The following is a 25,688-nucleotide window of genomic DNA, read 5'->3' on the forward strand; positions in this document are numbered from 1 at the left end:
TTTTGTCGCACTTCTGGAAAAAATCATAACTACATGCAGGAAAATTGATATGTTTAAAAATGTCCTCTTCTGACCCCTATAACTTTTATTTTTCCACATGTGAGGGCTCATTTTTTGTGCCGTGATCTGATGTTTTTATTGGTACCATTTTTGTTTTGATCGGACTTTTTGATCACTTTTTATTCATTTTTTATGGTATAAAAAGTGACCAAAAAATATGCTTTTTTGGACTTTGGAATTTTTTTTACGTGTACGCCATTGACCGTGCGCTTTAATTAACAATATATTTTTATAGTTTGGACATTTACACACGCGGTGATACCACATAAGTTTATTTTTATTTACACTGTTTTATTTTTTTTATGGGAAAAGGGGGATGATTCAAACTTTTATTAGGGAAGGGGTTAAATGATCTATTTTTTACTTTTTTTTTTTGCAATGTTATAGCTCCCATAGAACACTGCACACACTGATCTTTTACACAGATCCCTGACGTGTATTAACACGCCTGTGATCAGTGTTATCGGCGCTTGACTGTCATTAGCCGAACGGACACCGAGGAGACAGGTAAGGTCTCTCCTGGTGTCCTGTAAGCTGTTCGGGACGCCGCAATTTCACCGCGGCGGTCCCGAACAGCCCGTCTGAGCAGCCGGGATACTTTCACTTCAGACGCGGCGGTCAGCTTTGATCGCCGCGTCTCAAGGGTTAATACAGGGCATCACCGCGATTGGTGATGTTCTGTATTAGCCGCGGGTCCCGGCCGTTGATGGCTGCCGGGACCGACCCGATATGACATGGGGTCACCGCGTGACCCCGCAGCATATCACGGGAGCTGGCAGAGGACGTAAATATACGTCCTTTGTCGTTAAAGTGGTACTCAAGTGGAAAACTTTGATTTATTTTTTTATCAACTGGTACCAGAAAGTTAAACAGATTTGTAAATTACTTCTATTAAAAAATCTTAATCCTTCTAGTACTTATAAGCTGCTGACACCGCGACACAGTGCTCTCTGCTGTCATATCTGTCCATTTTAAGAACTGTCCGGAGTAGGAGAAAATCCCCATATCAAACATATGCTGCTCTGGACAGTTCCTAAAATGGACAGAGATGTCTACAGAGAGCACTGTGGTCATGATGTCAGCAGAGAGCTCTGTGTTGCAAAAAGAAAAGAATTTCCTCTGTAGTATTCAGCAGCTAATAAGTTCTAGAAGGATTAAGATTTTTTAATAGAAGTAATTAAAGGGGTTATCCAGCATAAAGTGATTTTAGTAAGTACCTGGCAGACAGTAATGGACATGCTTAGGAAGGATCTGCGCTTGTCTTGGGCTAAATGGCTATGTTGTGAGATTACCATAACACTGTGGCTAGCTTTCTGTGAACTTGTATTTCCTGTTTTCAGTTTTCTTGTTTGCCTACAAATCCCATTATTCCATTTCCCTCCTTCCCACACATCAGCTACCCCACCCATTGAAACATAAATGAGCTGCAGACCTGTGGTTTTCAATCAGAGTGCCTCCAGCTGTTGTATTACTTGCATATTGCTCTCTCCACCCATTGAAGCAGACAGGCTCCCTATCATCAGCTGACTAGTGAGTCAGGTCTCGACCGCATTGCAGCAGTCATTTTGTATGCTGTGAAAAATAAATATTGGGATGAAAATCACATAAGAATTGTGAGAAAACCGTCATACACAGGTAAAGACACTATATTATGAACTACACTAACTTTACAGCCCCTGTAGCATAGTCAAATAAAAAAAAGAATTCCCAGAATACCCCTTTAACAAATCGAGTGCAGAGCACACAGCTCAATGTGGTTTTATAGAACCACATTGATCTGTAGGAGGAATCAAATTATTCCTCCTAAAAGTCTCCTAAGGGGGATTAAAAGTGTAAAAAAAAAACAAAAGTTTAAAAAAAAGTTTAAAAACACACATTAACCCCTTCCTTATTAAAAGTCACAACACATGGATAGTAATGACAGCACACAAGAGTATTCATGGTCACAGTGTATTACAATCAAGACATAGGATTACAAAGGTGTCATATGTTGTGTGGACTTATTAAATGGGTACTCCAGGGAATTATAAACTATATATGTGTATATATATATATATATATATATATATATATATATATATATATACATACATATACACATTTCCAAAGCTACCACACTACCTTGGTATGTTCCCTGTAAACCATCCTGTCTGATATGTATTGCTCCTGTGGCCCCTGTTGTCTTTTCTGGTTGCTTCATATTCTTTGACATCCTTCCATCCATGTGCATCTTGATAAAGAGCTCTGTCCGAGCTAGAAACATGTTGAAAGTGCTACTACCCTTCTTTTTATGTGTATGATGATGAAATAAAGAATACCATTTTATGGGAGAAGCGCCTGCATTGGAGAATTTTATTTATCACTAAATCTGCTACAATTTGCCAGCTTCCTGGGAGGATTGGGTACTCCAAGGCTGCTGACCCGCTCAAGTAACATGCTGTTTTAGATGTTATGCTCTGAGCATAACCAACTCTGGTGAGCGTAACTGATCTCCAGTTTCCTTTTTACTTGTAAACTATGATAATACACGGGGTTTGCGCTCTTCTTTCTTTTTGTCTTTTCAGTTGTACTGAGCAGCACTGAGTGTCAGTGTCTGATTGTCTTAGTGTCACGATTCGGCTGGCTGGAGGTGGATCCTCTGTGCCAGAGAGGGATTGGCAAGGATCGTGTTGGTGGACCGGTTCTAAGTTGCTACTGGTATTCACCAGAGCCCACCGCAAAGCGGGATGGTCTTGCAGCGGCGGTAGCAACCAGGTCGTATCCACCAGCAACGGCTCAACCTCTCTGACTGCTGAAGATAGGCGCGGTACAAGGGAGTAGACAAGAGCAAGGTCGGACGTAGCAGAAGGTCAGGGCAGGCAGCAAGGATCGTAGTCAGGGGCAACGGCAGGAGGTCTGGAACACAGGCTAGGAACACACAAGGGAACGCTTTCACTGGCACAAGGGCAACAAGATCCGGCGAGGGAGTGCAGGGGAAGTGAGGTATAAGTAGGGAGTGCACAGGTGAACATACTGATTAAGCCTGCTGCGCCAATCAGTGGCGCAGTGGCCCTTTAAATTGCAGAGACCCGGCGCGCGCGCGCCCTAAGGAGCGGGGCCGCGCGCGCCGGGAAAAGACAGACGGGGAACGGGTCAGGTACAGGAGCCGGAACGCGCATCGCGAGCGGGCACCTCCCGCGTCGCGAATCGCATCCCGGCTGGGAGTGATATTGCAGCGCACCCCCTCAGCAGGTCTGACCGGGGCGCTGCGAATGAGAGGATGCTGCGAGCACTCCGGGGAGGAGCAGGGACCCGGAGCGCTCGGCGTAACAGTACCCCCCCCCTTGGGTCTCCCCCTCTTCTTAGAGCCTGAGAACCTGAGGATAAGACTTTTGTCTAGGATGTTGTCCTCAGGTTCCCAAGATCTCTCCTCTGGGCCACAGTTCTCCCAATCCACCCAAAAAAATGTTTTTACCTCTGACAATCTTGGAGGCTAGAATCTCCTTCACAGAGAAGACGTCAGACGAACCGGAAACAGGAGTAGGAGAAACAACTTTGGGAGAGAAGCGGTTAAGGATGAGTGGTTTAAGGAGAGAGACATGGAAGGCATTGGGAATACGGAGAGAAGGAGGAAAAAGGAGTTTGTAAGAGACAGGGTTAATCTGGCACAAGATTTTGAAAGGACCAAGATAGCGTGGTCCCAGTTTGTAACTGGGGACACGAAAGCGGACATACTTAGCGGAGAGCCATACCTTGTCTCCGGGAGCAAAAATGGGGGGAGTTCTTCTTTTTTTATCAGCAAATTTTTGAAGCCTGTAAAAGAGAATTTTGGGTCTCTTTCCATATGGTGGAAAGATCACGAGTCACTTCATCCACAGCGGGCAAACCAGAAGGCAAGGGAGTAGGGAGGGGAGGAAGAGGGTGACGGCCGTACACCACGAAAAATGGGGATTTAGCTGAAGATTCGGAGACTCTTGTTACGCCTAGCGCTCCGGGTCCCCGCTCCTCCCCGGAGCGCTCACGGCGTCTTTCTCCCTGCAGCTCCCCGGTCGGTCCCGCTGACCGGGAGCGCTGCACTGTCATGGCCGTTGGGGATGCGATTCGCACAGCGGGACGCGCCCGCTCGCGAATCGCATCCCAGGTCACTTACCCGTTCCCGTCCCCTGCTGTCATGTGCTGGCGCGCGCGGCTCCGCTCTCTAGGGCGCGCGCGCGCCAGCTCCCTGAGACTTAAAGGGCCAGTGCACCAATGATTGGTGCCTGGCCCAATTAGCTTTATTGGCTTCCACCTGGTCCCTGACTATATCTGACCTCCTCCCATGCACTCCCTTGCCGGATCTTGTTGCCCTTGTGCCTAGTGAAAGCGTTTTGTGTGTCTAAAGCCTGTGTACCAGAACTTCTGCTATCCACCCTGACTACGAACCTTGCCGCCTGCCCCCGACCTTCTGCTACGTCCGACCCTGCTTCTGTCTACTCCCTTGTACCTCGCCTATCATCAGCAGTCAGAGAGGTGAGCCGTTGCTAGTGGATACGACCTGGTCACTACCGCCGCAGCAAGACCATCCCGCTTTGCGGCGGGCTCTGGTGAAAACCAGTAGTGACTTAGAACCGGTCCACTAGCGCGGTCCTCGCCAATCCCTCTCTGGCACAGAGGATCCACTACCTGCTAGCCGGCATCGTGACAGTAGATCCGGCCATGGATCCCGCTGAGGTCCCTCTGCCTTATATCTCTGATATCACCACGGTGGTCGCCCAGCAATCCCGACAGATCGCCCATCTAACCCACCAGCTGTCGGAAATGTCCACCATTGTGCACCAACTTCAGTCGCAACTTCAGCAGCAATCATCTCCTCCGCCAGCTCCTGCACCCCTTCCGCAGCGAGTGGCCACTCCTAGCCTCCGCCTGTCCTTGCCGGACAAATTTAATGGGGACTCTAAGTTTTGCCGTGGCTTCCTTTCGCAATGTTCCCTGCACATGGAGATGATGTCGGACCAGTTTCCTACTGAAAGGTCTAAGGTGGCTTTCGTAGTCAGCCTTCTGTCTGGAAAAGCTCTGTCATGGGCCACACCGCTCTGGGACCGCAATGACCCCGTCACTGCCTCTGTACACTCCTTCTTCTCGGAAATTCGAAGTGTCTTTGAGGGACCTGCCCGAGCCTCTTCTGCTGAAACTGCCCTGCTGAACCTGGTCCAGGGTAATTCTTCCGTTGGCGAGTACGCCATACAATTCCGTACTCTTGCTTCTGAACTATCCTGGAATAATGAGGCCCTCTGCGCGACCTTTAAAAAAGGCCTATCCAGCAACATTAAAGATGTTCTGGCCGCACGAGAAACTCCTGCTAACCTGCATGAACTCATTCATCTAGCCACTCGCATTGACATGCGTTTTTCTGAGAGACATCAAGAGCTCCGCCAGGAAAAAGACTTAGATCTCTGGACACCTCTCCCACAGTCTCCACTGCAATCTGCGCCTAGGCCTCCCGCCGAGGAAGCCATGCAAGTGGATCGGTCTCGCCTGACCCTGGAAGAGAGGAATCGCCGTAAGGAAGAGAATCTTTGTCTGTACTGTGCCAGTACCGAACATTTTTTGGTGGATTGCCCTATCCGTCCTCCACGTCTGGGAAACGCACGCTCGCACCCAGCTCTCGTGGGTGTGGCGTCTCTTGATGCTAAGTCGGCTTCTCCACGTCTCACGGTGCCTGTACGGATTTTTACTTCAGCCAGCTCTTCCCTCTCAGCCGTGGCCTGCCTGGACTCTGGTGCTTCTGGGAATTTTATTCGGGAGTCCTTGGTGAATAAATTCTGCATTCCGTTGACCCGTCTTGTCAAGCCACTCCACATTTCCGCGGTCAACGGAGCCAGGTTGGATTGCACCGTGCGTTACCGCACGGAGCCCCTCCTAATGTGCATCGGACCCCATCACGAGAAAATTGAATTTTTGGTCCTTCCCAATTGCACTTCCGAAATTCTCCTTGGACTACCCTGGCTTCTACACCATTCCCCAACCCTGGACTGGTCCACTGGGGAGATCAAGAGTTGGGGTCCCTCTTGTTCCAAGGACTGCCTTAAACCGGTTCCCAGTACTCCCTGCCGTGACCCTGTGGTTCCTCCTGTATCCGGTCCCCCTAAGGTCGTTAGGGACTCTGCCTGCCACAGAAAATGCCTCTCCCCCCCTCCCAGTCCCTTCAGGCAAGCCTCTGTGTCCCCTCATGGCTCCCGTCCTTGTGTCTCCCTGCCCCGTGCCAAGCTTCACCCTCTGCCCTCCCTCCCCATTCCTACTCCTGCTGTACTGCCTGCCATTGAGGAAACCATCCATTCCTTCCCGGTGTCCTCATCCCAGGGGAGGCAGTCACCGGACAAAAAAAAGGGGAGACCTAAGGGGGGGGGTACTGTTACGCCTAGCGCTCCGGGTCCCCGCTCCTCCCCGGAGCGCTCACGGCGTCTTTCTCCCTGCAGCTCCCCGGTCGGTCCCGCTGACCGGGAGCGCTGCACTGTCATGGCCGTTGGGGATGCGATTCGCACAGCGGGACGCGCCCGCTCGCGAATCGCATCCCAGGTCACTTACCCGTTCCCGTCCCCTGCTGTCATGTGCTGGCGCGCGCGGCTCCGCTCTCTAGGGCGCGCGCGCGCCAGCTCCCTGAGACTTAAAGGGCCAGTGCACCAATGATTGGTGCCTGGCCCAATTAGCTTTATTGGCTTCCACCTGGTCCCTGACTATATCTGACCTCCTCCCATGCACTCCCTTGCCGGATCTTGTTGCCCTTGTGCCTAGTGAAAGCGTTTTGTGTGTCTAAAGCCTGTGTACCAGAACTTCTGCTATCCACCCTGACTACGAACCTTGCCGCCTGCCCCCGACCTTCTGCTACGTCCGACCCTGCTTCTGTCTACTCCCTTGTACCTCGCCTATCATCAGCAGTCAGAGAGGTGAGCCGTTGCTAGTGGATACGACCTGGTCACTACCGCCGCAGCAAGACCATCCCGCTTTGCGGCGGGCTCTGGTGAAAACCAGTAGTGACTTAGAACCGGTCCACTAGCGCGGTCCTCGCCAATCCCTCTCTGGCACAGAGGATCCACTACCTGCTAGCCGGCATCGTGACAACTCTGAAGTTGTATGAGAATTCGGCCCATGGTAGAAGATCTGCCCAGTCATCCTGGCGGGAGGAAACAAAATGCCGTAAATAGTCACCCAGGACCTGATTAATTTTTTCTACTTGCCCATTGGATTGGGGATGATAAGAAGAAGAGAAGTTTAATTTGATCTTGAGCTGTTTACAGAGGGCCCTCCAGAATTTAGACACGAATTGGACGCCTCTATCCGAGACGATATGCGTGGGCAAACCGTGAAGGCGAAAAATGTGTATAAAAAATTGCTTTGCCAACTGAGGCGCTGAAGGAAGGCCAGGAAGAGGAATAAAATGTGCCATCTTGGAAAATCGATCAACGACCACCCAAACAACTGTGTTGCCATGGGATGAGGGCAAGTCCGTAATAAAGTCCATACCAATCTGTGACCAAGGCTGTTCAGGAACAGGCAGAGGATGAAGGAGACCAGCAGGCTTCTGGCGAGGAGTCTTATCCCGGGCACAGACAGTACAGGCCCGCACAAAATCAACAACATCAGTCTCCAGAGTCGGCCACCAATAAAATCGAGAGATGAGTTGAAAGGATTTTTTGATGTCCGCATGGCCTGCGAGGTGGGAGGAGTGTCCCCACTTGAGAATCCCGAGACGCTGGCGTGGAGAAACGAAGGTCTTCCCTGGAGGAGTTTGCCTGATGGAAGCTGGAGAAGTGGAGATCAGACAGTCAGGAGGAATGATGTGTTGCGGAGAGGCCTCTACTTCAGAGGCATCAGAAGAACGAGAGAGGGCATCGGCCCTAATGTTCTTGTCAGCAGGGCGAAAATGGATTTCAAAGTTAAAACGGGCAAAGAACAACGACCACCTAGCCTGGCAAGGGTTCAGTCGTTGGGCAGACTGGAGATAGGAGAGATTCTTGTGATCAGTGTATATAATAACTGGATATTTTGATCCCTCCAGCAGGTGCCTCCATTCCTCAAGCGCCAATTTAATGGCCAGTAGTTCTCGATCACCAATGGAATAGTTTTTCTCCGCCGGAGAGAAGGTCCTAGAAAAAAAAACACAAGTAACAGCATGCCCGGAAAATTTTTTTTGTAGAAGAACTGCTCCAGCTCCCACTGAGGAGGCATCTACCTCCAATAGGAAGGGTTTAGATGGGTCAGGTCTGGAGAGCACGGGAGCAGAAGAAAAGGCAGACTTGAGATGTTTAAATGCGTCTTCCGCTTGGGGAGACCAGGACTTAGGATTGGCATTTTTCTTGGTTAGAGCCACGATAGGGGCCACAATAGTGGAGAAGTGTGGAATGAATTGTCTGTAATAATGGGCGAGCCCCAAAAAACGTTGGATAGCACGGAGTCCGGAGGGGCTTGGCCAATCTAACACGGCAGATAGTTTATCAGGGTCCATTTGTAGTCCCTGGCCAGAGACCAAGTATCCTAGGAAAGGAAGAGATTGACATTCAAAGAGACATTTTTCCATTTTGGCATAAAGTTGATTGTCCCGAAGTCTCTGAAGAACCATGCGGACATGCTGGCGGTGTTCTTCTAAGTTGGCGGAAAAAAATCAGAATATCGTCCAGGTAAACCACAACACAGGTATATAGGAGATCACGAAAAATTTCATTAACAAAGTCTTGGAAGACGGCAGGGGCGTTGCACAGGCCAAAGGGCATGACCAGATACTCAAAGTGTCCATGTCTGGTGTTAAATGCAGTCTTCCATTCGTCCCCCTCCCTGATGCGGATGAGATTATAAGCAACTCTTAAGTCCAGCTTGGTAAAGATGTGGGCGCCTTGTAGGTGATCAAAGAGTTCCGAGATAAGAGGTAAGGGGTAGCGTTTTTATACCGTGATTTTATTAAGTCCGCTGTAATCAATGCAAGGGCGTAGGGAGCCATCTTTTTTGGACACAAAAAAAAATCCAGCTCCGGCAGGAGAGGAGGACTTGCGGATAAACCCCTTTTTTAAATTCTCCTGGATGTACTCCGACATGGCTTGGGTTTCTGGAGCAGACAGAGGATAGATTCTGCCCCGGGGTGGAGTAGTACCCGGGAGGAGGTCAATAGGACAGTCATAAGGCCTGTGAGGAGGCAAAGTCTCTGCTTGTTTTTTGCAAAAAACATCAGCATAGTCCAGATAGGCTTTAGGAGGACCAGATACCGGGGGAACCACAGGGTCACGACTGTGAGTATTGGGAACCGGTTTAAGACAGTCCTTGTGACAAGAAGTACCCCAGTTCTTGATTTCTCCTGTGGACCAATCAAGGGTTGGGGAATGGCGTTGAAGCCACGGTAATCCGAGAAGAATTTCTGAAGTGCAGTTAGAGAGGACCAAAAATTAAATTTTTTCGTGATGGGGTCCGATGCACATTAGGAGAGGTACCGTGCGGTAACGCACGGTACAGTCCAATCTTTCATTGTTAACAGAATTGATGTAGAGGGGTCTGGCGAGACTGGTCACGGGGATGTTGAACCTGTTGATGAGAGAGGCCAAAATAAAATTTCCTGCAGATCCGGAATCCAAGAAGGCCATAGCAGAGAAGGAGAAGGTAGAAGAAGATATCCGCACAGGCACAGTAAGGCGTGGAGAAGCAGAGTTCACATCAAGAGCTGTCTCACCTTTGTGCGGAGTCAGCGTACATCTTTCCTGGCGGGGAGGATGGATAGGACAATCCTTCAAGAAATGTTCGGTACCGGCACAGTACAGGCAAAGATTCTCCATGCGGCGTCGTGTCCTCTCTTGAGGTGTCAAGCGAGACCGGTCAACTTGCATAGCCTCCACGGCGGGAGGCACAGGAACGGATTGCAGAGGACCAGAGGAGAGAGGAGCCGGGGAGAGAAACCGCCTCGTGCGAACAAAGTCCATATCCTGGCGGAGCTCCTGACGCCTTTCGGAAAAACGCATGTCAATGCGGGTGGCAAGATGAATAAGTTCATGCAGGTTAGCAGGAATTTCTCGTGCGGCCAGCACATCTTTAATGTTACTGGATAGGCCTTTTTTAAAGGTCGCGCAGAGGGCCTCGTTATTCCAGGATAGCTCGGAGGCAAGAGTACGGAATTGGATGGCGTACTCGCCAACAGAAGAATTACCCTGGACCAGGTTCAGCAGGGCAGTCTCAGCAGAAGAGACTCGGGCAGGTTCCTCAAAGACACTTTGAATCTCCGTGAAGAAGGAGTGTACAGAGGCAGTGACAGGGTCATTGCGATCCCAGAGCGGTGTGGCCCATGACAGAGCTTTCCCAGACAGAAGGCTGACTACGAAAGCCACCTTAGACCTTTCAGTAGGAAACTGGTCCGACATCATCTCCAAGTGCAGGGAACATTGCGAAAGGAAACCACGGCAAAACTTAGAGTCCCCATCAAATTTATCCGGCAAGGATAATCGAAGGCTGGAAGCGGCCACTCGCTGCGGAGGAGGTGCAGGAGCTGGCGGAGGAGAAGATTGCTGGAGCTGTGGTAATAGCTGCTGTAGCATCACGGTCAGTTGAGATAGCTGGTGGCCTTGTTGCGCTATCTGTTGCGACTGCTGGGCGACCACCGTGGTGAGGTTGGCGACAACTGGCAGCGGGAATTCAGCGGGATCCATGGCCGGATCTACTGTACGATTCGGCTGGCTGGAGGTGGATCCTCTGTGCCAGAGAGGGATTGGCGTGGACCGTGTTGGTGGACCGATTCTAAGTTGCTACTGGTATTCACCCGAGCCCGCCGCAAAGCGGGATGGTCTTGCAGCAGCCGTAGCAACCAGGTCGTATCCACCAGCAACGGCTCAACCTCTCTGACTGCTGAAGATAGGCGCGGTACAAGGGAGTAGATAAGAGCAAGGTCGGACGTAGCAGAAGGTCAGGGCAGGCAGCAAGGATCGTAGTCAGGGGCAACGGCAGGAGGTCTGGAACACAGGCTAGGAACACACAAGGGAACGCTTTCACTGGCACAAGGGCAACAAGATCCGGTGAGGGAGTGCAGGGGAAGTGAGGTATAAGTAGGGAGTGCACAGGTGATAACACTGATTAGCGCAGTGGCCCTTTAAATTGCATAGACCCGGCGCGCGCGCGCCCTAAGGAGCGGGGCCGCGCGCGCCGGGACAAGACAGACGGGGAACGAGTCAGGTACGGGAGCCGGGACGCGCATCGCGAGCGGGCGCCTCCCGCGTCGCGAATCGCATCCCGGCTGGGAGTGATATTGCAGCGCACCCGGTCAGCAGGTCTGACCGGGGCGCTGCAAATGAGAGGATGCTGCGAGCGCTCCTGGGAGGAGCGGGGACCCGGAGCGCTCGGCGTAACACTTAGGCTGCACACACCTCCCAGTCTAAGCACTAAAGAGAACATGACTCATCAGTCACATGGTCTGTGTCTCTTAGGAGGGTAGGGGCTCCTTTTAGAGAGGGATTTGGACAGAGACAGAGTGGATGGCTGGATGATGTAATTCCTTTACTTCATGAATGTAAGTGACACCCAAAGAGGGGAAACTGCTCTATACAGCCAATAAATGTACACAATTTAATCGGTTAATGAGAGGAAGGATGTGCTATGGGTTAAGTTCCCCAGAGTACCCCTTTAAGTAAAAAAGAAAAAGAATTTGGATCGCAGAGAAGATCTGTCTCTGATATTGGCAGACATTGTGACTGTGCTTGTAGACTGCAGGGTGCTGTGTATTTAGGAAATAGTCACAAACTAGTATTACAGCATGAATTGTATGATCTGGTCTTTAACCAGGTTGATCTTATGCACAGTAAAATGAACTAAAATAAAATTCATCCTAAGAAAAGTGTTTCCAATCAAGTCACTATGTAGCGCATGTGATTGCTGGGAACTCAGCAGACAGCAACCCATGAAAAATGTGATTTAATAGCCTTGAAGACCTGATATGTATAAGCTATAAATAAAAAAAATGCATGTGAAGGATAAGATATGTGGGATAAGGATAAGATATGAACATGGCTGCTTTCTTTCAAGAACAGAATCACTTCTAAAGGAATTAAGTAATGTAATAGACAGACCCCTATTTTTAATATCCAAGGACTCTATAGGGACAGGGACTGTTCCCCAGGACTTGCGCATGGCAAATGTAGTGCCAATATTTAAAAAAGGGTCAAAAAGTGACCCCGGGAATTATAGGCCTGTTAGTTTAACCTCCGTTGTATGTAAATTGTTTGATGGTTTTCTAAGAGATGCTATTTTGGAGTATATTGATAAAAATAAATGTATGACCCTATATCAGCAAAGGTTTATGAGGGATCAGTCCTGTCAGACCAACCTGATCAGCTTCTATGAGGAGGTGAGCTCCAGACTGGACCAGGGGCAATCGCTGGATGTCGTATATCTGGATTTCTCCAAAGCATTTGATACGGTGCCACATAAAAGATTGGTGCATAAAAGGATTGGGCTGGGGGAGAATGTGTGTAAGTGGGTAAGTAACTGGCTCAGTGATAGGAAACAGAGGGTGGTTATTAATGGTACTTATTCTGATTGGGTGACTCTTACTAGTGGGGTACCTCAGGGGTCTGTCTTGGGTCCTGTCCTATTTAATATATTCATTAATGACCTTGTAGAGGGGATGAATAGTAAAGTAGCAATCTTTGCAGATGATACTAAACTATGTAAAGCGGTAAACACAATAGAGGACAGTGAACTGTTACTAATGGATCTGGATAGGTTGGAGGTTTGGGCTAAGAAGTGGCAGATGAGGTTCAACACTGATAAATATAAGGTAATGCACATGGGGAGGAAAAATCCGGGACGAGATTGTGTATTAAATGGGAGAACACTTGGGACGACTGATGTGGAAAAGGACTTGGGAGCCCTAGTTAATAGTAAATTTAGCTGTAGTGACCAGTGTCGGGCAGCTGCTGCCAAGGCAAATAAAATCATGGGGTGTATCAATAGGGGCATAGATGCCCATGACAAGGAAATGATTCTACCACTGTATAAATCACTAGTCAGACCACACATAGAATACTGTGTACAGTACTGGGCACCAGTGTAAAAGAAAGATATAGTGGAGCTGGAGAGGGTTCAAAGACGGGCAACCAGGGTAATACGAGGAATGGGAGGACTACAGTACCCAGAAAGATTATCAGTTTTAGGGTTATTTAGTTTAGAAAATAAAAGGCTTAGGGGAGACCTAATAACTATGAACACCAAAGTCCTAAAAAAATGCGCCATACACTCCCATGTGCCCCAATGACACCCATCGGGGAGTGTGTACTAATCCTGTCAAGGACAGGGGAACTCCATAAATGTATGTATACAGAGAGATTGGAGTTATAACACCACCTTAAGTATAAACATATAAATCTTTATTGAAAATGTTTTACATAAAAAACATATAGATGCAAAAAAGTGAAGTATTGCAATGGAAATCCAACACAAAAATATCTGGCGCAGAGTAAGAATAGTACATACAAATGGGTACATAAAAATTGTCCACACACTATATATAGCAATCTATGGAATAAAACAGTTTAGCCACTATGGGCTATCCATACAAATGCTGCTTAATAATGTATCAAGATTAACTAGTAATATAACCAAGAACTGGTGTATAGCCAGGTCTGGGAATGCATAGTGAAATACAATGATGTTGGGGACAACATATCTAAGTACTCAATAAAAGTCAATGTGTAACCTACCCATGTGGGATAGCGAACTCTGCAACCGACCCCTACGATCGTTTCGGTTTCCCTTTTTCAAGAGGTACCTTTAAAACATTTTCAATAAAGATTTATATGTTTATACTTAAGGTGGTGTTATAACTCCAATCTCTCTGTATACAGACCTAATAACTATGTATAAATATATCAGGGGACAGTACAGAGATCTCTCCCATGATCTATTTATACCCAGGACTGTATCTATAACAAGGGGGCATCCTCTAAGTCTAGAGGAAAGAAGGTTTCTACACCAGCACAGATGGGGGTTCTTTACTGTAAGAGCAGTGAGACTGTGGAATTCTCTGCCTGAGGAAGTGGTCATGGTTAATTCTGTAAAAGAGTTCAAAAAGAGGTCTGGATGCATTTTTGGAGATTAATAACATTGCTGGTTATGGATACTAGATTTATAGGGACAGAAGGTTTATTCAGGGATTTATTCTGACTGCCATATTGGAGTCGGGAAGGAATTTTTACCTTGAGTATGAGGGTTTTTTGCCTTCCTCTGGATCATCTCAGTAGGGACTCATTAGGAACATAGGTTGAACTTGATGGACTCTGGTCTTTTTTCAACCTTATAAACTATGTTACTATGTCACTATGTTAATTAAACAAGATTGGCTGCAATATCACACACATGGCCCATAGACAAGATTGGTGGGGGAAAGCAACCAAAACTCCTTAAAGAAGACCTGTGACTATTGTTACGATTCGGCAGGCTGGATGTGGATCCTCTGTGTCAGCGAGGGATTGGCGTGGACCGTGTCGGTGGACCGGTTCTTGGGTTGCTACTGGTTTTCACCAGAGCCTGCCGCAAAGCGGGATGGTCTTGCAGCGACGGTAGCAACCAGGTCGTATCCACCAGCAACGGCTCAACCTCTCTGACTGCTGAGATAAGCGCGGTACAAGGGAGTAGACAAGAGCAAGGTCGGACGTAGCAGAAGGTCAGGGCAGGCAGCAAGGATCGTAGTCAGGGGCAACGGCAGGAGGTCTGGAACACAGGCTAGGAACACACAAGGGAACGCTTTCACTGGCACAATGGCAACAAGATCCGGCAAGGAAGTGCAGGGGAAGTGAGGTAATAAGGACAGGGAGCAGGTGGAAGCAAATTAGGCTGATTGGGCCTGGCACCAATCACTGGTGCACTGGCCATTTAAATCTTAGAAAGCTGGCGCGCGCGCCCTAAGGAGCGGAGCCGCGCGTGCCAGGACGTGACAGCCGGGACCGGGACAGGTGAGTGACTTGGGATGCGATTCGCGAGCGGGCGCGTCCCGCTATGCGAATCGCATCCCCGCCGGCAATGTCAGTGCAGCGCTCCCGGTCAGCGGGTCTGACCGGGGCGCTGCAGAGAGAGGGACGCCGCGAGCGCTTCGGGGAGGAGCAGGGACCCGGAGCGCTCGGCGTAACAACTATCTATAGATGGCTGAATATACTGCATAGTGTAGCCAGGTAATCACTTACCACCCTGGCTCCTGCTTTTTTGTAGCCCCACATCTAGTGATTACACCAATAGAGGTGGAGCTACTGCCAGGAGCCAGGATGGTAAGCATGGCTCTGTTCACATTGTATATGTGTGTGTGTATGTATAAAAGTTACTCATTTGTTTCACAACAAAAGTGATGTTTCACAACAAAAGTGTTGATGTTATGTAGTAATTTCTTATTTTTTGCTTATGTGTGCCAAATTTATCAAACCTCCTGTGATAGTATGATAAATATGTCACACATGAGCAAAACTCCCTATATGTTTGATTAAACCCAGAAAACACGTTATTTGGCCTTAGTTGGCTATTCAGCATTCACTATCAATGCTTTTCAATACATATTTATGTTAAACACAGGAAAAAATGCTATATGTTTGATTAAACCCAGAAAATACACATAACTTGGCCTAAAATGCATATTGCACATTAATTTTGAATGCATATTAATATTAAAATTCAGGTCAGCCCACTGCTTTGCTCAGCTTTTTACTGTAATGTGATCGCTTTTTTTTTTTTTTACTTGTTCTGAAGTCTGTTCTGAAGTCTTGTTCTGAAGTTCGGTTCTGGACACAGTAATGTGGTCACTGTCTGAGGTCAGCTCACTGTTCAATGCTCTGCTCAGATACTACTTTTATTGGCTCGTTCTGCAGTGACACTACTGGCTGAGATTTGTAGCGCACCAACTGGACACAGTTATGCAGGTGACAGGAAGACACTGTCTGAGGTCAGCCCACTGTTCAATGCTTTGCACAGTTTTCTAATAGATTTGTAAAGGCTTTCTGGGATTAGTAGTTCCTTTGTGCAATGTCTGTTCTTCCTCAGCTTTCAAAAATGGCGTCTGCAATGTAGTGCATAGGATTTAATCAACCTCTTAAACCCACCTGTATGCTGTCTTCTGATTGGCCTTTGAGCTGTATGTCACATAAATGCAATCAATGTTTGAATAACCTGGGGTCATGTGATCTTGCTGCTAGCTGTAAGGTATGCTGGGCTACCCTTATGTCACCTCAGTGTTCCTAGCACTTCTTCCGTTTATTCTGGTGCCAAAACGGCATGTATTCCTCATTCTTTCTGCAAGCTGAGCATGGAAAAGTTTGAAAGCCACTGTCACCCCAAAGTTTCAAAGGAAATCCGTCACCAGTGTCACCTGCATTAACCTGTCGGTACCAACAGGTAGTGCAGGTGACACTGATGACAACCGTAATTACCTTGTCCCGATCCATGGCGGGGATCTCCTGTAATCTTCTCTGGTATCTTAAGCTCCGGGCACCGGCTTGGGTCACGGGCGGAGCTTAATGACGTCACCGCTGCTGTTCTCAGGACCTGGAGAAAGCATCAGTGGCTTGGGGCATGGGCGGAGCCTAGTGATGTCACTGCTGCTGCTCTTTGCTGGGTCCTGGGTCCTGGGAACAGCAGTGGTTACTTCATTAAGCTCTGCTCATGACCCAACTGGTGCCCAGAGCTGAAGATACCAGAGAAGATTACAGGAGATCCCCCCCCCCCCCCCCCCCGCCACAGACAGGGACAAGGTAAGTACTGTTGTCATCAGTGTCACCTGCACTACCTGTTGGTACTGACAGGTTAGTGCAGGTGACTCTGGTGACAGATTTCCTCTAAGTGAGAATGGGTTCGGCTCACTCATCTCTACTGTTCTGAATCATAATTCAGTCTTTTTACTTTGTACAGTACATGAAAGAAATACAGTGTTTCCCCCATGAACATTAACAAGTTGCAGTTGGAGAGTCAGATTCTTCCCACGTTAGACTGTGTGTTAGGCATCAATAAACTGAGAAATAAATAAAAAAAAATTATAATTACAAATGTTTAGGAAAGAAGCTAGATTTTAGATTTAATGATTATAAAGCCAACTAGATTTCCTCTTTAAAGGGCCATCTGTACCTGTTCACACTCTCAGGCTCTAAAGGGGGTCAGGTAAAGCCGTTTTGTTTCTACCAGATGACACACTGTTGTCTCCTCCGCTACATATACAGTACATTCATGTTTAGGTGCTGCACTTAAGTAAATATGACACTGAAATATAAATCTATAATGTAGTCATTTTTTTTTATCTGGATTGATTAGAGAGCCTTTGTCTATAGGGATATTCAGTCAGCTTGTGGGGAAGCCTCCAACTCACTCTCCATGTGTTCTTTGTGTCTTTTATGCAGGTGCAACATGTTTTTTATTAGCTAGGTTATATTGAACTGGCTACGGCAAACAGTCGCTCCAGGTAACCTGTTATAGCAGATCCAATCCACATGTCAACAGCTTAGATTAACTCCAGACACACAGCAATACCAGATGCTGAGAAGCTTAACTAGGGACAGGAGTTATTAGTTTAGAAGCTTGGCTTTCACCTAAACGCTGTTGCAAATAATACCGGCGATGTGTTATTGAGTTGTAGTTCCTAGTGCATATACTGTAGAGATTTTAGCATCAGATATAGCTAAATAATGTGAGGCTACATTGTGTATACATTGTGAATAATAAGTAGGCTTTACCTGCAGCTGCAAGCAAAATGTTAATGTCATTTTATGATAACACATTGAGAGGTCTCAAATGACAAACACAATCCTGCTATACTGTATTTGTATCTTGGAAACTCCATATTATCCCCAGTGTTTTAACATTAATACTGAGTTTATATATTTTCCAATATGTAACAAATGTATTTAGCCCACAAAGTTGTACAGCCTCGTAAATGTGTTCACTTTGGAAGATGGAGATAAAATTAGTGTTGTTCCAGTGGCCCACACTAACTATTGGGACTTACCGTATTTTTCGCCGTATAAGACGCACTTTTTCTTCCCCAAAACTGGTGGGAAAAAGTCGGTGCGTCTTATACGGCGAATACACCCCTATTGCGGCGGTCCCTGCGGCCATCAACGGCCGGGACCTGCGGCTAATACAGGACATCACTGATCGCGGTGATTCCCTGTATTAACCCTTCAGACGCGGCGATCAAATCTGACCGCCGCATTTGAAGGGAAAGAGACACTAACCCGGCTGTTCAGTCGGGCTGTTCGGGACCACCGCGATTTCACCGCGGCGGTCCAGAACAGCACGACTGAATAGCCGGGTTAGTGCTTACAGGACGACGGGAGGGACCTTACCTGCCTCCTCGGTGTCTTCTCCGTTAAGGGATCCCCTGTATGGCCGGCGCTCTCCTTCCTCGTCGTCGCGTACGTGCGTCGGCGTGCGTAACGACGTGACGGAGAGCGAGGATACCCAGCCGGTAGCAGAGACGTTCCGGAGCGATGGGGACACGGCGACAGTGATGGAGCGACATCCAGGGCAGCGGTGATGGGTCCGGGACATCCTGTGCAGTGGTCTTCAAACTGCGGACCTCCAGATGTTGCAAAACTACAACTCCCAGCATGCCAGGACAGCCAACGGCTGTCCGGGCAAGCTGGGAGTTGTAGTTTTGCAACATCTGGAGGTCCGCAGGTTGAAGACCACTATTGGGTTCAAAATCTTAATTTTTTTAGATTTGGCACCTATAAATTGGGTGCGTCTTATACGCCGGTGCATCCTATAGGGCGAAAAATACAGTAATTTAGCCTTATTTAGGCAGAGGCTACTTCTGCAGAGAAGGTATAGGTTGTAAGGAGCCTAGAGGTGCTAACTTAGTTGGTACTGACTGAAAAAGGAATAAATAAAACTGGTACTTTCCAAGAACACGCCAGGCAAGGAATGGGGCATTGAGTGACAGATAGCACCATGATGAGTCATATTAACAATATAAATGAAAATATGAAAAATGTACTTGGTGCCACCTTACCTAACAATGGTATCATTAAAGGGGTACTCCGGTGGAATTTTTTTTTTTTTTAAATAAACTGGTGCCAGAAAGTTAAACCGATTTGTAAATTACTTCTATTTAAAAATCGTAATCCTTCCAGTACTTATCAGCTGCTATATGCTTCAAAGGAAGTTCTTTTCTTTTTTAATTTCTTTTCTGTCTGACCACAGGAACTGTCCAGAGCAGGAACAAATCCTCATAGCAAACCTCTCCTGCTCTAGACAGTTTCTGTCATGGACAGAGGTGTCAGCAGAGAGCACTGTGGTCAGACAGAAAAGTAATTAAAAAAGAAAATAACTTCCTGTGACGCATACAGCAACTGATAAGTACTGGAAGGATTAAGATTTTTAAATAGAAGTCATTTACAAATCTATATAACTTTCTGGCACCAGTTGATTATTTTCCACCGGAGTACCCCTTTAACCTCTTCAGGACATAGGGCGTATGGATACGCCCTGCATCCCGAGTCCTTAAGGACCGAGGGCGTATCCATACGCCCGTGGGAATTCCGGACCGGAGCCGGATGCCTGCTGAAATCGTTCAGCAGGCATCCCGGCATATCGCCCAGGGGGGTCATTATGCCCCCCCATGTCGGCGATCGCCGCAGATCGCTGGACAATTCAGTCCAGCGATCTGCGGCGATTCCGGGTCAATCAGGTCTCCAGTGACCCGATGACCCGGAATTACTGGCTGTTCGGGGCTGTCTCTGACGGCCCCGAACAGCCAGAGCCTGCAGGGGTGAGGATTACCGGCCGACCAATCAGGGCGCCTGCTGCGGGTGTCACTCCCGCACCCGCTCCGCCCCTCTTCTGGAGGACGTGAGCGGGTGCGGGACGTGCACCCCGGGTGCTGGGGACCCCGATCCCCGGCGCCCCTGTTGGGATCGGGGCCCCAGGAGCAGCTGCGGCGGCGAGGGACAGTCCTGCAGCGTCTGGATCGTTGGAGGTGAGTGACAGCCTCCTGCTGTTGCTTAGCAACAGCTCCCAGCATGCAAAAAGGGCATGCTGGGAGCTGTAGTTATGCAACAGCAGGAGGCAGACCACCACAACTCCCAGCATTCCCTTATGGGCATGCTGGGACTTATGGTTTTGCAACAGCTGGAGGCACATTCTTTCTATGGAAAAGTGTACCTTCAGCTGTTGTATAACTACAACTCCCAGCTTGCACAAACAGCTAAAGTGCATGCTGGGAGTTGTAGTGGTGCATCTGCTGGTTGCATAACTACAACTCCCAGCATGCCCGTTGGCTGTCGGTGACTGCTGAGAGTTGTAGTTTTGCAACAGCTGAAGGCACACTGGTTGTGAAACTCATTTTTTTTTTTTACCTAACTCAGTGTTTCACGACCGGTGTGCCTCCAGCTGTTGCAAACTACAACTCTCAGCAGTCACCGTACACCATGCACCGTACATGCTGGGAGTTGTAGTTTTGCAACAGCTGGAGGCACACTGGTTGTGAAACACTGAGTTAGGTCACAAACTCAGTGATACATAACCAGTGTGCCTACAGTTGTTGCAAAACTGCAACTCTCAGCAGTCACCGACAGCCAACGGGCATGCTGGGAGTTGTAGTTATGCAACAGCTGGATGTCCCCCCAATGTGAACGTACAGGGTACACTCACATGGGCGGAGGATTACAGTAAGTATCTGGCTGCAAATTTGAGCTGCCGCAAACTTTCTGCTGCAGCTCAAATTGCCAGCGAGAAACTACTGTGAACCCCCCGCCCGTGCGACTGTACCCTAAAAACACTACACTACCAAAAAATAAAATAAAAAGTAAAAAACACTACGTATACACATACCCCTATACAACCCCCCTCCCCAATAAAAATGAAAAACGTCTGGTACGCCACTGTTTCCAGAACGGAGCCTCCAGCTGTTGCAAAACAACTCCCAGTATTGTCGGACAGCCGTTGACTGTCCAGCCATGCTGGGAGTTTTGCAACAGCTGGAGGCACCCTGTTTGGGAATCACTGGCGTAGAATACCCCTATGTCCACCCCTATGCAATCCCTAATTTAGGCCTCAAATGCGCATGGTGCTCTCACTTTGGAGCCCTGTCGTATTTCAAGGCAACAGTTTAGGGTCACATATGGGGTATCGCCGTACTCGGGAGAAATTGTGTTACAAATTTTGGGGGTATTTCCTGCTTTTACCCTTTTTAAAAATGTAAAATTTTTGGGAAAACAAGCATTTTAGGTAAAAAAAAAAAATTTTTTTTTACATATGCAAAAGTCGTGAAACACCTGTGGGGTATAAAGGTTCACTTAACCCCTTGTTACATTCCCCGAGGGGTCTAGTTTCCAAAATGGTATGCCATGTGGGTTTTTTTTTGCTGTCCTGGCACCATAGGGGCTTCCTAAATGCGGCATGCCCCCAGAGAAAAATTTGTGTTCAAAAAGCCAAATGTGACTCCTTCTCTTCCGAGACCTGTAGTGCGCCAGCAGAGCACTTTTCACCCCCATATGGAGTGTTTTCTGAATCGGGAGAAATTGGGCTTCAAATTTTTAGGGGTATTTTCTGCTATTACCCTTTTTAAAAATAAAAATTTTTTGGGAAAACAAGCATTTTAGGTAAATTTTTTTTTTCTTTTTACATTTGCAAAAGTCGTGAAACACCTGTGGGGTATTAAGGTTCACTTTATCCCATGTTACATTCCCCGAGGGGTCTAGTTTCCAAAATGGTATGCCATGTGTTTTTTTTTTGCTGTTCTGGCACCATAAGGGCTTCCTAAAGGTAACATGCCCCCCAAAAACCATTTCAGAAAAACGTACTCTCCAAAATCCCCTTGTCGCTCCTTCCCTTCTGAGCCCTCTACTGCGCCCGCCGAACACTTTACATAGACATATGAGGTATGTCCTTACTCGAGAGAAATTGGGCTACAAATACAAGTAAAAATTTTGACCTTTTACCCCTTGTAAAAATTCAAAAATTGGGTCTACAAGAACATGTGAGTGTAAAAAATGAAGATTGTGAATTTTCTCCTTCACTTTGCTGCTATTCGTGTGAAACACCTAAAGGGTTAAAATGCTGACTGAATGTCATTTTGAATACTTTGGGGGGTGTAGTTTTTATAATGGGGTCATTTATGTGGTATTTCTAATATGAAGACCCTTCAAATCCACTTCAAACCTGAACTGGTCCCTGAAAAATACTGAGTTTGAAAATTTTGTGAAAAATCGGAAAATTGCTGCTGACCGTTGAAGCCCTCTGGTGTCTTCCAAAAGTAAAAACACGTCAATTTTATGATGCAAACATAAAGTAGACATATTGTATATGTGAACCAAAAAAAATGTATTCGTAATATCCATTTTCCTTACAAGCAGAGAGCTTCAAAGTTAGAAAAATGCAAAATTTTCAAATTTTTCATCAAATTTACGGATTTTTCACCAAGAAAGGATGCAAGTATCGACAAAAATTTACCACTATGTTAAAGTAGAATATGTCACGAAAAAACAATCTCGGAATCAGAATGATAACTAAAAGCATTCCAGAGTTATTAATGTTTAAAGTGACAGTGGTCAGATGTGCAAAAAACGTTCCGGTCCTTAAGGCCAAAATGGGCTCCGTCTTGAAGGGGTTAAAGGGGTATTCCAGGAAAAACTTTTTTTTTTTTAAATATCAACTGGCTCTAGAAAGTTAAACAGATTTGTAAATTACTTCTATTAAAAAAATGAATCCTTCCAATAATTATCAGCTGCCGAAGTTGAGTTGTTCTTTTCTGTCTGACAACAATGCTCTCTGCTGACATCTTTGCTTGTTTAGGGAACTGCACAAAGTAGAAGAGGTTTGCTAGGGGGATTTGTTTCTACTCTGGACAGTTCCCGAGACACGTGTCATCAGAGAGCATTTAGACAGAAAAGAACAACTCAACTTCAGCAGCTCATAAATACTGAAAGGATTGCGATTTTTTTTTTATAGAAGTAATTTACAAATCTGTTTAACTTTCCGGAGCCAGTTGATATATATATAAAAAAAGTTTTTTCCTGGATAACCCCTTTAACACTAAGATGGGATAAATCATGGTAATATAAACATCACTTACAACTGAAGTCTCCCTATTAGCCTATCAAAGCTTATTAAAGGTGTTGTCCTCTTTGGACAATACCTTCATTTTAGAAGCTTATAACCTTCTTAATCAGCACTTGTTTACAGAGCCTATGAGGTGTCTCTCTTTGCGGCATTTAGCCATCATTTTCACATTCCCTATTACACAGGATGATGTGCAGCAGGCGACTGATGATTTTTTTAGCGGGTCAAAACAATATGATCACCTGACAAATAAATATTTACTCGTTCATCAGCTGATCTTTGCCTCTATTACACAGGGCGATGTAGACATGTTTGGCCAATAATTGTCTCATGTAATAGTGTAATAGCAGGTCCTCCAGAGCGAAAATATGACAGGTCCTCCGGAGCAAGAGATGCTCTTTATAACTGCTATCCACTCTGGTCAAAGAGATAAGAATCATGGATACTCACATCTCTAACATAGTATATAAACATGTTTTTTCTTACTGGACTACTCCTGAAATAAAATATTGATGTTAAACAATGAATGGATTGAATGAAGCAGACATAACATACACAAGTCCTATATACAGTAGTATGTGAGTGGGCCCAATGATATCCTATGGTGGACTCCAGTCCTGTACCAGATCTTGGCATATAGTCATCATCGGTTTGCCTTATTTTAGTAATATGTTGGCCCGAACCTTGGTTAAAATGTTCAAATAAGCACATATAATATGAAAATGGAGGAAAAGAAGACCAACATTATGAATGCGAGAGGGTAAAACTTCATTGGGATGACTAGTTTCCATACACTGCTGAAAGTCAACCCCTACAGACATTTAAGAAGATAAATTATTTCCTTTATATCTTTGTATGAATGAGATTTTAGACATCTTGATAATGACATAGAAGGAGATTTATCAAGCTCCGTAGTAGATTTTTTTTGTGTAAAAAAGTCATGTGACTTTTCTTTTCATGTGACTTTTCTATACATCCGGCGACTTTTTGATTTTTGCTTATTCCAAAACACATTTCTGAAATCTGCTCACGTAGTAATTTTTTTTTCACTTTGCAGTGGTCATGTATTTATCAAATGCGGTAGTCCCTATATAAGGAAACAGTTGCCTCTCCATTTAAGAGTCGCATATGTATTTCAGATCCAACCTGGCTTACAGAAAGTGCATACGTCTGCAGAAAAGGAAATTAACACCCACTTTAACAACTGTTCTTGTTCTGCATCATGAAACAAATCTGCTACATTAATGTTATGTGATAGCCTGGGGTGTAGGGTATGAGGAGTGTAGCTGTGCGGTGATTAAAGGGTGCTTGTTAACCCTTGCTATTCGTGATGGCAGGGTGAGGGCTCCTCAGTAATGCTTGTCCTACCATCACCCTTCCCAAGAGCGATAGGGAGGTTGATAATAATAGAATGTCCACAACCGGAGAGTTTTCTGAAACTGGTATAACTTTTACTGAAGATTTTCTGCACACTTCATAAACGGAACAGTCTCTATGCATACAACTGCTTTCTTTGGAGATTGACAAAGGTTGGGCAATTTAGAGTCTTTAAGGTATTAGGTGCTGTTCCACTGGATTTAGAGGATTTAGTTTCGGTCCAGTAGTCACGCTAGCTTTAGCGGGGGTAGTTTAGAACTCACGGTTTTAGTTCAGCTGAGGCCGGTAGGTTTTCAGGCCAACGTGTCTTTGCAAGTTGCGCAGATTCATCCTGCTAGTCCGGCATCCATGAGAGCAGCAACCCAAGAGAGCGATAATTGGCTACAGCTCCCTTATATGGGCAGGGGCTGGACTAGTGCTAATTGGTCCAATACTGATGTCAATCACCATTACAAAGCATTGTGGGTAACATGTGACCAAAGAACCTCCAAAGGTCCTCCACCATACCATAGAGGATATTTACATGGTCACATGACCGAAGGTCCTGCGACGCTAAACAAGGTAAGTACTATACATTATATTAGATATACATTATTATTAAATATATACATGTATTAATATTAGAGAATTAGAATTGAGGAGAGGCGACTAGGGGCTGAGGGACCCTACTTGAGCGTAGTTACTCTGACTTTGGGGACCTCTACACTAGGTACGGTATGCAATACGGTACCGGGACACCACAGTTAATTATAGAATAAATTAATTATATAACTTATAACTTTATTAATTGTAAGGTTGAAAATACACACTGCACACCTTGTTAATTTTAGGACACGTACTTGTACTTAGTGGCGTACCCACTAAATTTTAAAATTCATAATTTTTCCTTAAAAAAAGAAACATCCATAGTAATACAGCTTCATGCACATTTTGGGGTGGGTAACATACCGAGATGTGAGCTGTTTTTTTTTTTTTTTTTTCGTGGCTTCACTATCGTTCACTATCATTTGTCTTCCTTCCTGACGTAAACTCCGGCCTTAGCGCAAGACTCCGCCCATCAACGTCACAAAATGCGGGCTCAAAATTTAACAAATAAACCTCGTACAGATATTCATGGTAATAGTATGTTTTAAATATTTTCTAATTTCTGAGGAGGGTGGGTTGTTGCGGGATAGTTGGAGTGCAGCTATTTAGGGCCAGGCATGCCAGTCAAGGTGCCACCTGATGCAGTACGCCCCCCA

General features: G+C 46.4%; 1 protein-coding gene across 9 annotated transcripts in view; it reads left to right on the top strand.

Annotated features, from left to right (window-relative positions):
* Nucleotides 1-25,688, top strand: part of LOC130282764 (proto-oncogene tyrosine-protein kinase receptor Ret-like) — a 597,601-nt gene that overhangs the window by 223,306 nt on the left and 348,607 nt on the right. The window lies entirely within an intron of this gene.

The sequence above is a fragment of the Hyla sarda genome, chromosome 7 (genome assembly GCF_029499605.1).
Source record: "Hyla sarda isolate aHylSar1 chromosome 7, aHylSar1.hap1, whole genome shotgun sequence".
NCBI classification, from domain to species: domain Eukaryota; kingdom Metazoa; phylum Chordata; class Amphibia; order Anura; family Hylidae; genus Hyla; species Hyla sarda.